The sequence below is a fragment of the Protopterus annectens genome, chromosome 4.part0 (assembly GCF_019279795.1).
Source record: "Protopterus annectens isolate FY-2018-M chromosome 4.part0, PAN1.0, whole genome shotgun sequence".
Taxonomy (NCBI): Eukaryota; Metazoa; Chordata; order Ceratodontiformes; family Protopteridae; genus Protopterus; species Protopterus annectens.
In genome coordinates this window covers 578552631-578567588 of record NC_056733.1, presented here as the reverse complement: position 1 = coordinate 578567588, position 14958 = coordinate 578552631, and the positions used below count along the sequence as shown (strand labels likewise).

The following is a 14958-nucleotide window of genomic DNA, read 5'->3' as shown; positions in this document are numbered from 1 at the left end:
TTATGCAAGTAATTAATAAAACTGTAATAACAATGTAGTTTATCTCAACTGTATACAGCTATAAGCATGAGCAATTAAACCTGTACATAGTATGTTGATAAGGCATAATGGAATTATAAAATGACCATTAATATAAGAGAATGGAGAGTAGTGACAGTAGCAGAGAGAGAGAAAAAAGAAAACAAGCACCAGAAGGAGTAGAGTTAGTAAGGATAGAGTGAAGTGAAAAGGAAATGCAGATTCAATGCTAAGATGAGGCACAGGTTGAGAAGAGGTAGACAATAGTGGGTGTAGGATAATGGTGGGATGGCTATATGATGTAGGATAAAGAGGGATATGTTTATAGAGCTGGAAAGTTGTGGGAGTGCCGTGATCACATCAGTAGGCTAGTTGGGTTCAGTTGCATAACCGTTTGGAGGTAAAATGTCATTTTAGTAGTTCAAAGAAAAATGTGAGGTTTTATTTCACTCCTGATGTATGGGGTGGTTTTCCATACTTTTGTGATAAGTCACCATGTGGGTTATGTATATAATATGTTTAGATGAAGGACCATCAACACTTGGAATTTTACGTTTTTCTGTTTCTTTTATGTTTGTCGCAGCTTCTTTGTATTAAAGCATTTTCCTGCCCCATTAGACTTCCATTCTCTTCCCTTTCACTTGTAAAAACATTTTGAGGTCACATTTGCAATTCTCGTGTAATCCATTATTAACTTTACTCCACTTCTTTAATGCTTGCTGTATTTCTATTTTAGTTTTCTTCAAATGGACTCTATCTTAACTTTAGATGTTTTTCATCACACAACACTGATAATTTTGGGCTTTCTATACATGTAAATGTATTTCTTTCTGTATTTTTCTTAAGTAGTCATGCAGACATTTCTTTAAGGGACATTATCATGTTTTTTTCCCTTAGAAGCATCCTTGATAGACACCTCAGATGCTTCCTAATGTATTACCACTGTAACATTTTAGCTGTGCTAAGTCCTACTTTGTAAAGCTTCCTGTGGTGTATGACTTTTGTCTGTTTTTTTTTTATACACTACTTCAGCTTTTCACTAGTAATCTTTTTCTAACTTTAAACTTGAAAAGTGGTTAGCTGTAGCTCCATCTAAGTGTTCATTATTAATAACCACCTTTCCTGTTAACACAGCTTTCCCTTCAAATTATACCACTTCAAGGAAAACGTCATTTTGGAACAAAAAAAAATTTTTTTTTTCACCCTGTCTTTGTTTTCTGAGATATTTTAACACCTGAAAATCACTCTGATTGCTTTTTATAGAATTTTAATGTTTTCTGCAAAATGGCTGCTAATGGGGCTTGGACATATCAACACAATCTTTTTTTTTTCTTCAAGCCTTTCTGTTTCCCATAATCCATTTCAAGTCTGCTTTATAGAACTCATGTTAGACATAAGGTCATAGTGATGTATTCCCATGTCATTGACATATAATGGGATTAGTGTCAGTCACTGTCATCTTATATACCTTTTATAACAGGACTGCTTCTTTTATTTCTTGAATGGCCCTCATTTGTGTGTTTGTCTCAGAGCTTGTTTTACAGTATACAAAGGAGCTACACAGCTGCAACCAAGAAAGTAGCTAAATTACAGGCCTTTGTTCAAAGTATCTTTTTGTAGTCCGAGATGAATAGTCACCCCCCCCCACACACACACACACACTCACGCACACTTTGGTAAATGTGTTGCTCCTTTACAAGAATTACAAGAAAAATATTTTCTGACTTTTCTCTAAATGTCACAGACATATTTGATACTACATTTGTCACCTTAAAATTTAAAGTATAAATAAATATTTAATTGTTAAATCTTAGCATTTTAATACTGTGATACTACTTATATAAATTTGTCAAAAGAGGTGACAAGTGATTTGAACCATTCACTGATCTAATTGCTCTGTTTTGCTATGAAGGGTGCGCCTACATTAGAAGGCACTGTAAATCAATTTAGGTCCTCTTCTGCTCTGCAGTAAAGACAGTGGAAAACAGTTTCACACACATTTTTTTTTTTACAGCAGCTGCTGACATTAGCAGGACTAATTACCCGTATAAGATTGTCAGCAGTACCTAACTACAAATTTCTCTGTCTGTGGTATGTCATAAAGGTGTAGACAAATTCCTGTAAAGTTATGTGAAAAGTTAAGTCTAAAAAACTGGGTGGTCTTTCTCTTCCTTTGATTCCAAGGCAAGGAAATGAAAGTTTTATAATATACAAGCAGGTTTCTAGTACCGGCACAATATTAGAACTGTATTGTAGGTGGAAAGCAACCTAAGAGTTGAGTTAAACTGTAGGAGAAGGTGGAGTTTTCCTTTAATCATTTCTTTAACCTTTTTATCTTCATATTATTTCCCTTTCCCCTTTGTTACTTTACAAATAAAATATCTGCAATTTATGTCCACTTTAATACAAGTAAGGTTGAATTATTTTCAGAATAACTCTTTCCTGTCTTTCTTTTTTTCTGTTTAGAGTGGAAGTATCTAATACTATTCCCTTTACTAGTATTGTGTATAATAGTAAAAATCCTACCATCTTCTATTTCTTATACTCTGTTAAATTTAAATTCCCTTTATTTATACTAATTACAAATTGGGTAGATTACTTGGTTTTACTAGCCCACCTCCTAGATGATGGCATCAGCACTGAAGCCAGATTGGCTTCTGTCTGTCGCATACTGCCTAGACACATTCAGGTAGTACCTCAGGGATTAGTACTTGCTCCAATACTGTGTTCCATTTTTATAAATAAATCACCTCTTGACCTACCCCTGTTACAACTCCTGTCAAATGCCAATGACATGTTTATATAAGATCCAACCCAGTGCCACAGGTGAGTGATTCAAACCCAACTACAGCTTGTCCTTCTGGACCTAAATCTCAGGCTAACAAAAATGTAACAGTTGCAAACAGCAGAACACAAAGGTAATACAACATGAAACAGATAGTATGTACAAATTTTACATCAGAGTATTGTGAAGTGAGTGCTTGGATTGTCAAAGTCCCATTTCCACTGTCTAGATGTCTCTGGAGGTGCACTGTAGTATATCCCTGGAATGTGCAGTAAAATCTTTGCAGTGTATATAGTATTACAGCATTTCTTGTTATGCAGATGGATACAGCAGGAGAGAAACATTCAGGAAGAGGAACTCCTGGAGACAGCAGTGGAGCTTGTGGAGGATGTGGTAGCGGGGTTGACTGTGAGAAATGGAGGCTGGCACAGTATGCTGTGGCCTTAGCAAAGCGGCAGCATCTGGTTCATATCTATGGGCCAAAATAAGCATAATATATAACAGTAAAAATGATGCATGTAGTGCTATACCCAGGTTGTTCTGTATTATGCATGGACTTGGCCACATTGTGTATCAGACACAGACTACCCTGGTAACAAAGTACAGAGACAGGACACAGTTGTCATCATAATGTACATGTGGAGAGGACTACCATAATAAATGTCAACAGTGGGCAGTGTGTGTTTAGGGTTCGGGGTAAGGATTATTGCTGTGTGTGTGTATGTGTGATTGTGTGTGCATATGTGTGTATGTCTGTGGGTGTGTATATGTGTGCTCATGTGTGTGTGTGTGACCGCAATGGATTGGTAAGCATGGGGAGCCACGTGGACTGGGCAGAGAGGGGGTGATGTCTCCAGTATGTTGTGACTTGGAGGTAATGGGTGATGCTGGCGTGTGTGTGTGTGTGTGTGTGTGTGTGTGTGTGTGTGTGTGTGTGTGTGTGTGTGTGTATTAATATGACTCCAGCAGATGATGTAGCATTTTGCTGAGGTCTGGTGGACAGGTCTAGAGTACTACCAGGAGATCTATGTCCTTGTCCACAGGGCGCCCTCTCCTGGGAAGGTCACAGGCATGATACACAGCACATAAAGAGGATGGATTACCCCATGATGTGAACATCAGGATGCATAATGGGTGGTCCCTGCATGTCTTGGTCTGCTTCTGTGATAGCCTGCAGTTCCCTCAACACTGGATGGTGGTGGTGTGGAAGAGATGACACTATGGGTCCCAGAATGTGCCCCTTCTCTACCAGAGTTGGACTTGGACTGGCCAAAGGAAGAGTATTGGACATGATGAGTGGCCTGACTGGGACATCTGCAGTATACAAACTCCCCTGTGCTGTCTCTCAGTAATGCTGCACATTTGGACTCTGAAGAGTGGAATCTAGGCTGATGAGTTGGCCTCATCTTGTCTTAAGATGGCCTTCAGGTTCTGAAGGGTGGGTTGAACAGGCACAGAAGCCTTGTCCATGGAAGGGGGGTGGGAATATGACATCATATTACCCAAGTCTGCCACAAGCACCATGATCTCTGCCTGGACTGGGATTTGTCTGCCATAATCTTCAGTGCCAGACAGTTTCCTGATATCTAATGGCTATTTATCAATTGTTGAAAATCCTGACAACACAGCACCTGTAAAAACACATGAGTAGACCAGTCTGAGTATGAACCCGTTTCCAATTCCCACAAGTCAGTGAAAGTACTCCTGGATAACCAAGTGCCATGGACAGAATATGGTTAATATGCCTTGAGCAGACTGTCATTTTAACTGTACTCCTGATGATCCTATAACAGCAAAGAAACCACTCTTGATAGTTGTATGACACTGATTTGGATGGGTACTGTCGACAGCACACATGTTAAGACATACCACCTGAGATACCACCTACAGATATTTTAGGCCCTCTTTGCAATTTTGCACTGGACTGCTTCTTTTTCAAGTAGGTTGACTTACTGCGTGAATAAGGAATTGTGTTGGTGCCCTTTCTGTGCATCTGCTAAGAAGTTCAATTTTTGCCACTGACTGCATTGATTTCTTGTATAAAGTCCCACCACAAATGCTCACAGGCCTAGTCAGAATACTCATTCCAGAGCATCCTCCAACGATTCTTACAGATGGCCTGCAGCAGGATATAATTCATTTCCTGGGAGAATTTTCCCTTGTAGTGATAGTTACCTTCATGCATGACAGTATGTAATATTGAAGAAATATATGTTTTGGCTGGTGATATGATGTATATATACTACACTCTTACTCAGGAAATGGAGAAAACTGCCCATTGTTTACAGGTTCTCTGTTACATGCTACCTATGATATGGGACAAGTGACATGTACAGTAGCCATCAGTAAGGTATGTTGTGTTTCAGAGTATTGCTTAGACATGTGCCAGCGAGCCATATTAACCTAAACACAAAATCTTGTGGAAACCTGGACATATCTGGAACAGCTCATATCTTCCATATGTCTATGGGCAATAGTGACAAACATTCTTCTGTCTAATCTGTAGATGGTTACAACGGTGGTAGAAGGTATTGCATTATTCCTTATAACTGTGGAAGGGCTGCAGGCCCAGTAGGGGTTTTGGCTGCAGTTGTGTGACAACCTCTCTGACAGTGGCATTTACTGTAAATGTCAAGTACATTATGTCTATCCTTACAGCACTCTCAACAGGTATATGATTGTCTGTGCAGTCCAAAGGTATGTTGAGGCCTACACCAGAGCATTCCTTAGGATATGAATGCAATCCCCTACAATTACCCATATAGGAGAACTTGTGGGTATGTGTGGAGGCCTTTCTCCCAGCACAACATGCAAAGTCCTGACATGTGCCACCTGGGTACAGATGCAGGACGTAGTTGGCCAAACATGTTACAGAGGCCATAGGAAATTCCAGCCCTAAAGTGGTAGGTAGCCAAAGAGGTAGGTTTGCCACAAAACCCAGTGGAGCATGAGCACACCAGCAGATTTGCTCAGTGGTTATGTAGGCCCCACTAACCTTTCACTGCTACTAATACAGATTCTTCCCCACATCTGCAGTTCATAAAAGAGGTGATTACAAATGGTGCATAGACTTTCATTTGCATAGTTACACCACGGAGGGATGTGAAGTACAAGGTGCACTGCATGCAAGTCCACTCTGTCCACACTGGCAAACCTACTCCTAATATCTCAGTATCCCCACATGAGAAAAACATGTACTACATAAAGGACTTGTACACTGTACTGCCTACTTGGTAGATGTAAATTATTTTATAGGACACCACGGCATATAGTATAGCATATAAGAATTGGTTAGCATCAAACAGGATACCTCCCAAAACTTGCATAACAACAGTGACTGTGACACAAAGTCTTCGGCTTACAACAGGGCCTACATCTCCCACATGGTACAAAGACAACAAACTTTACTGTTTTCTAGGTAAGTAGGTAAACTGTTACATTTCATCATCTGCAATTTTCCTGGCATGGGATAAACCATACCTCTGTTAATGTTATCTCAGACAGTATGCACCTGTTAGGTCAACCCCCCCTACACCAACACAATGTCATGTAGCTTAGCAAAAACACAAAAGGACAACATTTGTAGTACACAGAATGAACATAATTCCACTTCCCAATTTATTTAGTTTTTGTTTACCTGGATAGAATGCTTATCCAAGTGTGACCATTTGCAGGTTCAGCTCTGGTATAGTCCTTAAATGCCACAGGACTAAGGTACAGTAGTCTATTTACAAATTCAGAATCAGAGAAACAAGACAAAGACTACTATTTACTTGTATATAAATGTGCATTGCCCAGATGTAGTGTGTAGCAGAGACAGAGTAGCGGTGGACACAGTAGTGAGGACTAGTGCTGGCTTATGTAATATGACCTGTAGTACTGCACTTGCACTTGCTTTGTTTATTTAAGAATTCTCTTAGTTGTGGCTTGAACTTTGAGTATCTCGCTAGTTATTTCCTCACTTACCTCCCTTAATTGCTTGCATATCTTGCAGACTTTCAGCTTCCTTTAGTGATTAGTAGCTTTTCAGGTTGCTGCACCACAGACTCTTGTAATGCAATGTGCACAGCAGTACTTGCTGCTACTTTTATTGTGCACTTTTAAGTCTCTTAGCAAGGTCATTGTACTACATGAAACTATGTAGAGTGACTGTTTCTTAATTGTACTTCTATCTCAATGCACACTTCAGCTAGTCTGCTTCAGTATCACAAACTCACACGAGTGCCTGTGAAGTGCTTCGTACATGTATGTCAAGGTGTGAAGTGAGGAAATGGAAACATGTAGGCACTGTGTTGCTATCACTCTCATTGCATGCTGTTGTTTACAACATAACACAGTTCTGCTAAACCATGTATTTTGACGCTAAGCAATGGTGTTGTCCTGAGTGGTCACGCTAATGAGGTGCCCAAAGATGCAAGGTAAGTGTTGAAATCAGCAACGTGCATAAACATAAGAGGGCTCCATTTTAACCCCCTGGAATGCGACCTGCTGCATGGTTGCTTCTGAATGCACTTGGGGGAGCAAGGCTCCCAGGTGGTACTCAAAAGAAAGTAAAATCTTTCTGTACTTTATGTACAAGGACCACCAAGGGCAGTTGCTGGGGGACTCTTCTGAGGGTCCCAGGTATAAAATGGAACCCTGGCACAGCCTTGCTAAGATGGGGAGTGCTGCTGTGGGCATCAGGTGCTCTGGTAAACATTACTGGCACTATTGTAGTGACCTGAGGAGGTGATATTCTGACCTTCTTGGCCAATGGCTTGAAAAGGTGAAAGATACTGTATAGGACATGTACAGTGAGTATGCAGGGCAGGTCTCTGCACTGTTATTTCATACGTAGTTAAATGGGTCCTTGCAGGACATTTAATTCTGGTTGCTTGTATTTGTTGTTAGTTTTTCAAACGAGGAGTAGATAGCACAGAATAAGCTCCTGTATCAGGTAAGAATGGAGTGTCTGTCCAGACATGGGTGATTTTTGACTACTTTCATCTTCAGTTCTGTACAGCATAGCAGCATTGAATTACTCACTGCTACAGTATGTAGAGGTACACTTAATACCCCTAGGCAGCATTACTGTGTATAGCCTAACACAACCTTATTCTAACTAACCCACATACACATTCTACATGCCCACTGCCACATGGTGCCTAATATGCAGGGCTGTCACCACAATCATGTGCTGTGAGCACTGTCAGAGTAAGAGGACATATAACATGATAGGCATACATATCATCATTTTGACTGTGCATCACCTCACCGTATCTCCATGCAGGTGCCATTTCCACCTGGCATACTGCTGGCATTTGTGCATTACCATGGTTCTGGATTGTGGTGTGTGACAAGCTCACATTATGATGGCTGCCACGCACATGCTGATAATTGCCTGTGTTGCCAATTGATGCGTATCTGCCTTTGCTGCACTTAACTGGCACCATATGCCTGTTGGGTCACATTCAGAATAAAGGTGTCCAAGTCCACACGGCAGTTATTTTGCTTGTCATAGACAACATAGTCACAGGACACATGCACATACCCAACGTGCCCCTTATGGCCAACATCACCATCCTGCCCTGGTTACTGCCACTGTTTGGCCAAGGGTGCCTTAGTATGCAAACCATTCTTCAGGGATATTTCAATTCCTGTACTTAGTTAGCAATATCAGCCATGCAATCATAGCATAACTGACACCTGATTAATCTCACCTGTAGGTACTTGTAAGAGTGATTATCAGACAGAGTTAAGATAATAATGTTTATTTTCTCTCTATATGTATTGCTGCTCTTGTGTTGCACTTTGTTTACTTTCTGTCTTTCTGTTTATGTTGCCATCTTGTGCAGCTTCAGCCACAGCAGTCCCTGTGGTTTTGCAATGGACCCCGCTCTGCCACTGCACCCATCCATCTCTTATCAACTCGCCATCTTCCTCTTGGGTGTCAGAAGTCCTGCAGTGGGGGTCAGTTTATCAGAGGTGATGGAGATGTTCATGAACAGGCAGCCTGATACTCACATTGGCTACCTGACAAGACTCTTTGTTTAGCTAACAGAGTTGCATCTCAACTTGGCACTGCCTGGTGCACCATCTGTGGCATAGCCCGGGGGGAAGGCAGTCATGGTGTTGACTGACCTGTTCCTGAGTGTGATTCAGAGAGTGTGATCAGGAGCTGGATCCTCATCCTACTCCCCAACAAAAATAGAGTAATAGTTTCCTCACAAGCTTTCTAAATATATATATATATTTTTTTATCAGGCAAGGGAGTGGTTTATTGTGCTGTAAAACAAAGTGTTATTGATACACATGTTAAATTCACATCCCTTCCCCCATCAGTGTAACATTTATGCTGGTCTTGCCTTGCCTGATAAAAAATATATATATATTTAGAAAGCTTGTGAGGAAACTATTACTCTATTTTTGTTTTACTTGGATCGCTTGTCTGTGTACTTAATAAAGGATTTTCAACTGGAAACAGACTGCCTGCCTTGCTTGGATTACTTTCGAATACATAATAGTTCTGTACAATATTTCAAATTATATATTTTTTATTATGGTTTTGACTTAAGACGAGTTTAAGTTTGCTACTTCAACTACTATTGCCTGATCTGATTACTATACAGTGATTAACTAACTAGAGATATATGGACTGAAAATCTTCCACACAGAGAAGTTTCTTACATTGTTTTGTTTTTGGACCCACTATACTTGTTTAGTGGGTTGTTTGAGACTTCGGGCATACCACGGAGGTTACTTGTTTCTAACTGTTTAACTAACATTATGTAACGCATGCATTTCTGGGTATGGTTATAGGTGATCACTGCACTGGTGAATGAGCGGCTTAAGTGTGTGTGAGAACTTAATGTTGCAGTGAGTTTCACTGCAGTGTATTGTATTGCATTAGCTGGTGATGCGCATTTTAGTTTTTTCTCTGTTTTTCTGCAATGTGCTGCAAACTGCTTGCCAAGAAAACTTTTATAAATTAAATGTGTAAAAAGAATTGTGAAGTACACAGTGATCCAAAAGAATAAGACAGTCCAAGCTAGTTAGTTGAAATAAGCTTCCAAATTATTCAGCAGGTTACCAGTAATAAAAACTGGACACCAACAAACATAATCTCAGTAGTCCACAAAGTTCATTAAGTGTAACAGTTGGACCTCCACTCCTTCAGCCAACTGTCAACCAAAACATTAAAGCTCAATAAATAGAATTCATAGATCTTAAACAACTGCAGTCTCAGGTGAAGAAGAGACCATGACTTTTGCAGCTGTACTTCAAAAAACTCTGCTGGCAGCCAGTTTGTGTAGGAGAGTTTGTGTCTACGATTTGTCAGTGAGACTGTCTGAGATGTTTGTTGGCACAGAGGAAATCCTTCTGTACTGGATAGTACACATGCAGCCCCTCTGCAGAATATTCATGAAGAAAGCTGCCTGTACATGCTGCTAAACTTGTGCAATGCATTGTACTCTGTATGTGCTGCCCTTCCATACGTAGCACAAGTAACAGTTTTGTTCTATATATTGCAAAGGGAGGGTGGGTTGCGATCGGAGGGGTTGAAAGTGACAATTGTTATTGCATAGTGGCAAGTGCCTGACAGTTCTGGCAGAGAAATTTAATATATCAATGCCATTTTTTTTCATACCTGCAGTTTGAGTGAATTATTGCAGGGCAAATTGATTTGGCTGTACTTGTTTTGTGGTGCACAGCTGTCCCATGTGCAGCGCTTCTGGATGGTTCATGAATCACTCTGTGACTGCAGCTGGCATAACAGGGTACTAGCACTCTGTTATTTGAAAAGCAGCAGAGACTGATGGGAGGCAAATACTGCACTGGTGAGATTCTTTGTTTTTTGACATATTTATTGAATTACCACTTAATGTATATGTACAATATATTTATACAAAATAAAACAAACCATATTAACATGTTCCTCATTACAAACATTATACATTTTTGTTTTGTATTACTATCATCAATCCAACATTACATACATTTCTCAGTTCCTGCCTTCCCTTAAATCTTGTGCCTCCTCCAAAACATTATTCTGTATGCATTGTTCCCACAATGTCCATGTTTTTCTATGTAATTTACTCCTGCCCTTTTTTAAAAATCCCATCCCAGTTATTGTGTCTCTGTTACAATATTCACTTTTACTTCAAATACAGTTGCTCCAGACTTTGATATTTCCATTTTCTAGTAACTGCTTTTTTTTGGAAGCCACCAGCATTAAACTCAACAAGGCCTTACTGTCTAGACAGCTCAGATCTTGTATCCAAGCTCCAGAAAAAAAATAAATAAATAAAAAAAAATTTCCTTAGTTACATCTACTTGCTCATTCAGTATTTCTGACAGAGTACTCTCTAGAGCATTTCTGAAGTCTGCCAACGAATTACACTCCCAAACCATATTCCCGGTTACCTCTTTTTTTCCCATCACATCTCCAACATTTGCCGCCTACCTTTGGAAAAAATTTTTGGATTCTGCTTTGGGTATTAAAAATATCTATGCAAACACTTCCAAACAAAAATCCTAAGTCTTGTACACTTTGTAGCATATTTGGGAGCCAAGCATATCTCCTCCCATTGTTTCCTTGTGAATTGCTTATCCAGTCTGTCTTCCCAATCCTTTCTAACCTCTTCTGATTGACTCGTATACTTATTGTGCAATATTTCATATGATGTACTCATTTCTTGGCCTCTGACTGTTACCTTTACCTCTCTAGTTATTTGCTCAGAATACTTTGTTTCCTTTGCCAGTTTTATGCAATAAATTCCAGCCCCCTCTTGCCTGTTCTTATACCCTTAATTATAGACATCCCGATCAGCAAAACTTCCTTTCTGCGTTTTCACAATGGCTTAGTTCTTAGAATGCTTTCTGCTACTTTATGAATATGATGTTCTGTTTGGCTGTTGTTATTCCCTTAGGGGTCTGCATTGGCTGTTGTTATTCCCTTACGGATCTGCATGCAGAATTCCACTCTGTTAATAATTCTTCAGTTTCTTCTCTGTTTCATTATCCCTTTCCACTTGAATTATAGCTCTCTGCTGGTGTTGTACATATAAGCCTTAACAGTGTAGCTCGAAAATATCCCTTCAAATCAGGTAATCTTAATCACCTCCTTCTGTCGGAAGGATCAACATATCCAGCTTGACCCTTGCCCTCTTCGCCTCCCAGAAAATTCCTTTAACTCTTTATTAATTACCGTCCACAAATTCTCTTCTGGTTAATTAAAAATATGCCTGACTTATACATAGAATGTTTTTAGTCCCTTTAGTTTTAACTGCTTGTATGTTGCTATCCATGTCCATAAAACAGAGCTTCAGATTTCTTAGTTTTTGTGTTGTCTTTTGTTTAGTCTCTTCCCACATATCCTTAGCTGCCATAACAAAATCCTTTTTAATCCATACTCCTCCAAGTACTTTGTTTTATCATATTCCCATAAATATGTGTATTACTGGACCAATTCATGTGTGGGTACATAGTTTACAGCTATAGCCTTTGTTTTGTCTTCACTAATTTTATATCTTAAAAAAAAGAAAAAAAAAACTGAACTGTCTCAAAATATTCCGCAACATTGAGATGTCCTTTTCTGATTCCATCAGGTACAATATAATATCATATGCAAATAAAACCAACTTTTCTTGAACACCATACAATTATATCCTTCTATTTCTGAGTCCCTTATTTTCTTTGCCAGTGATTCTAAATGTAGCTCAACAGCCCTGTCTGGTTCCTCTATTCATAAGTTCATAGGATGATACTCGGCTATTGGCCTGGAGGCCCTTGTAAGCCTAGCTAAGAATTTCGCCCATGTTCCCACAAAGTCGGCACCCGTTTCCCTTGTCCAGCAGAGACACAGGTGGAATCCTGGGGGTGTATTTTCTGTTTCCTATCCAGTCGTCCAGGTTCATCTTAGAGGGCTAGAGAGGTATTCTGCTTGACATGGAGAGGGAGTCTGTTCCACAGATGAGGGAGTCTTTGGTACACAAATCTATCCCACCAACAAGTTTTGTTAATGTCACAGACCAGGTTGAGGCCTTGCATGCGGGTTGTGCGAGTGGAGTTTGACTTACGGATATGCAGCAGCTCCATCAAGGCTGGGTCTGAGATGGCCTTGTATGTCAGACACAGGTCAGCTCGGAGCAGTCTGTATGAGACTGAGTAGAGGGACTGGGCTTTTAGCTTATCTGTACAGGATAGGTGTTTGAGACAATGGCTTTTCCTGGTCAGGAACCTCTGTGGTCTCTCCTGCTGCTGCATGTGCTTGGCAAGATCCATGCCAAAGGAGGCAGTGTACTCTATAATGGGTCTGATAAGGGACGAGTACATTGATGTTATGACCTCCTTGTTCCTGGATGAAATACCCTTACTTATGAGGTGGGCCATGTAGAAAGCCTTCTGTACAGCAGAGGCAATGTGATGGTCAAAAGTCAGGTTGCTGTCAACCTGGGTGCCCAAGTCCCTCATGACTGATTGCATGCTTTGTACATTGTTATTAATGTGATAATTAGTGGGGGTGCCATTTTCTCTAAAGGGGACATAATCTGAGAGGAACCCTCCCACTTTGATTTTTGCCTCTGACGTCTCATATATCTTTCTGATTAACCTTATTGTATCAGGAAAAGCAAATGCTTCCATTTACATTTGTAAATACTGTGTATGGTGCATGACTACCAGTTTATTACCCTTATTTGCTGACTTAAGTACCAGTTCTCTCTGCTAGCTCAAACCCTGCAGAGCTGTCCATTCTAACTTGGTTAAATTAAACTGGACCTCATGCATATTATTTTTAAACTCATAAAACTTGTACTCATCTGGATAGTTTAACATAGCAGAGAATTGTTGAATCCCTTCATGGTGAAAGGGAGGCAAAAACATACTTTTATATGCTTCATCTTGCGTGTTCAAAGGACAGTATGCTTTCACTTCTAAATCTGAATCAAAGGAATAAAAACTTGCATCATCACTACCTAATTCCTTGAAGGAATTATAAGTACTGTCAGTATCAACATTCTTATTAACAGACAGTTCAAAATAATACAAGTGCAACTTCCTAATTAAGTTAAAAATCTCACAGCAATTTCTTCATATGTAAATACACAGCCTGACAAATTAATAACAAAACTTGAACATATTTTATCATAATTGTGCCACAACATGAGGCAAATTAATACCATTTCCCTCTTTTTGATTGTTGTGTCCCTATGACCAGGTACATAGGGAAGGACCATTTCAACAACAATGAAAAAGTCAGGCTGTGTATTTACAAATGAAGAAATTGCTGTTCTTGACCGTGGTTGAAAGTTTGTACCTACTGTTTTACCATAGGTTCATAGGATGATATTAGGCTATTGGCCTGGAGGCCTTTATAAGCCTAGCCAAGAATTTTACACATGTCCCAGAAAGTCAGCAACTGTTTCCCCTGTCCAACAGGGACACAGGTGGGATCCCAGGGGTGTATTCTGCTTCCCATCCAGTCATCTAGGTTTCTCTTAAAGAGGGCTAGTGAGGTGCTCTGCTTGACTTGGAGAGGGAGTGTATTCCACAGATGGGGTAGCTGTTGGGACACAAATCTATGCCACCAGCAAGTTCTATTAATGTCACAGACCGGGTTAAGGCCTTGTGTGCGGGTTGCCCGAGTGGATTTTGACTTATGGATGTGCAGCAACTCCATCAAGGCTGGATCTGAGATGGCCTTGTATGCCAGACACAGATCACCTCTGAGCAGTCTGTATGAGACTGAGTAGAGGGACATGGTTTTTAGCCTATCTGTATAGGACAGGTGTTTGAGACCCTGGATCTTCCTAGTCAGGAACCTCTGTGGTCTCTCCAGCTGCTGCATCTGCTTGGCAAGGTGCATGCCAAAGAGGGCATTGTACTGGAGAATGGATCTGATGAGGGAGGAGTACAGGGATGTTCTGACCTCCTTGTTCCTGGATGAAATACCCTTACTTATGAGGTGGGCCATGTAGCAATCCTTCTGCGCAGCAGAGGCAATGAGGTGGGCAAAAGTCAGGTTGCTATCAACCTGGGTGCCCAAGTCCCTCTTGACTGATTGTAAGCTTAGTATATTATTAATGTGATAATTAGTGTAGACGCCATTTTCCCCAAAGAGGATAGTGATGCATTTCTTGGCATTTAGTTTGAGGCCATGCTTCTAGCACTCGTCA

At 40.3% G+C, this 14958-nt stretch overlaps 1 protein-coding gene across 2 annotated transcripts in view; it reads left to right on the top strand.

The window, feature by feature from the left end:
* MVK (mevalonate kinase) overlaps window positions 1–14958 on the top strand; it is a 492094-nt gene that overhangs the window by 82268 nt on the left and 394868 nt on the right. The window lies entirely within an intron of this gene.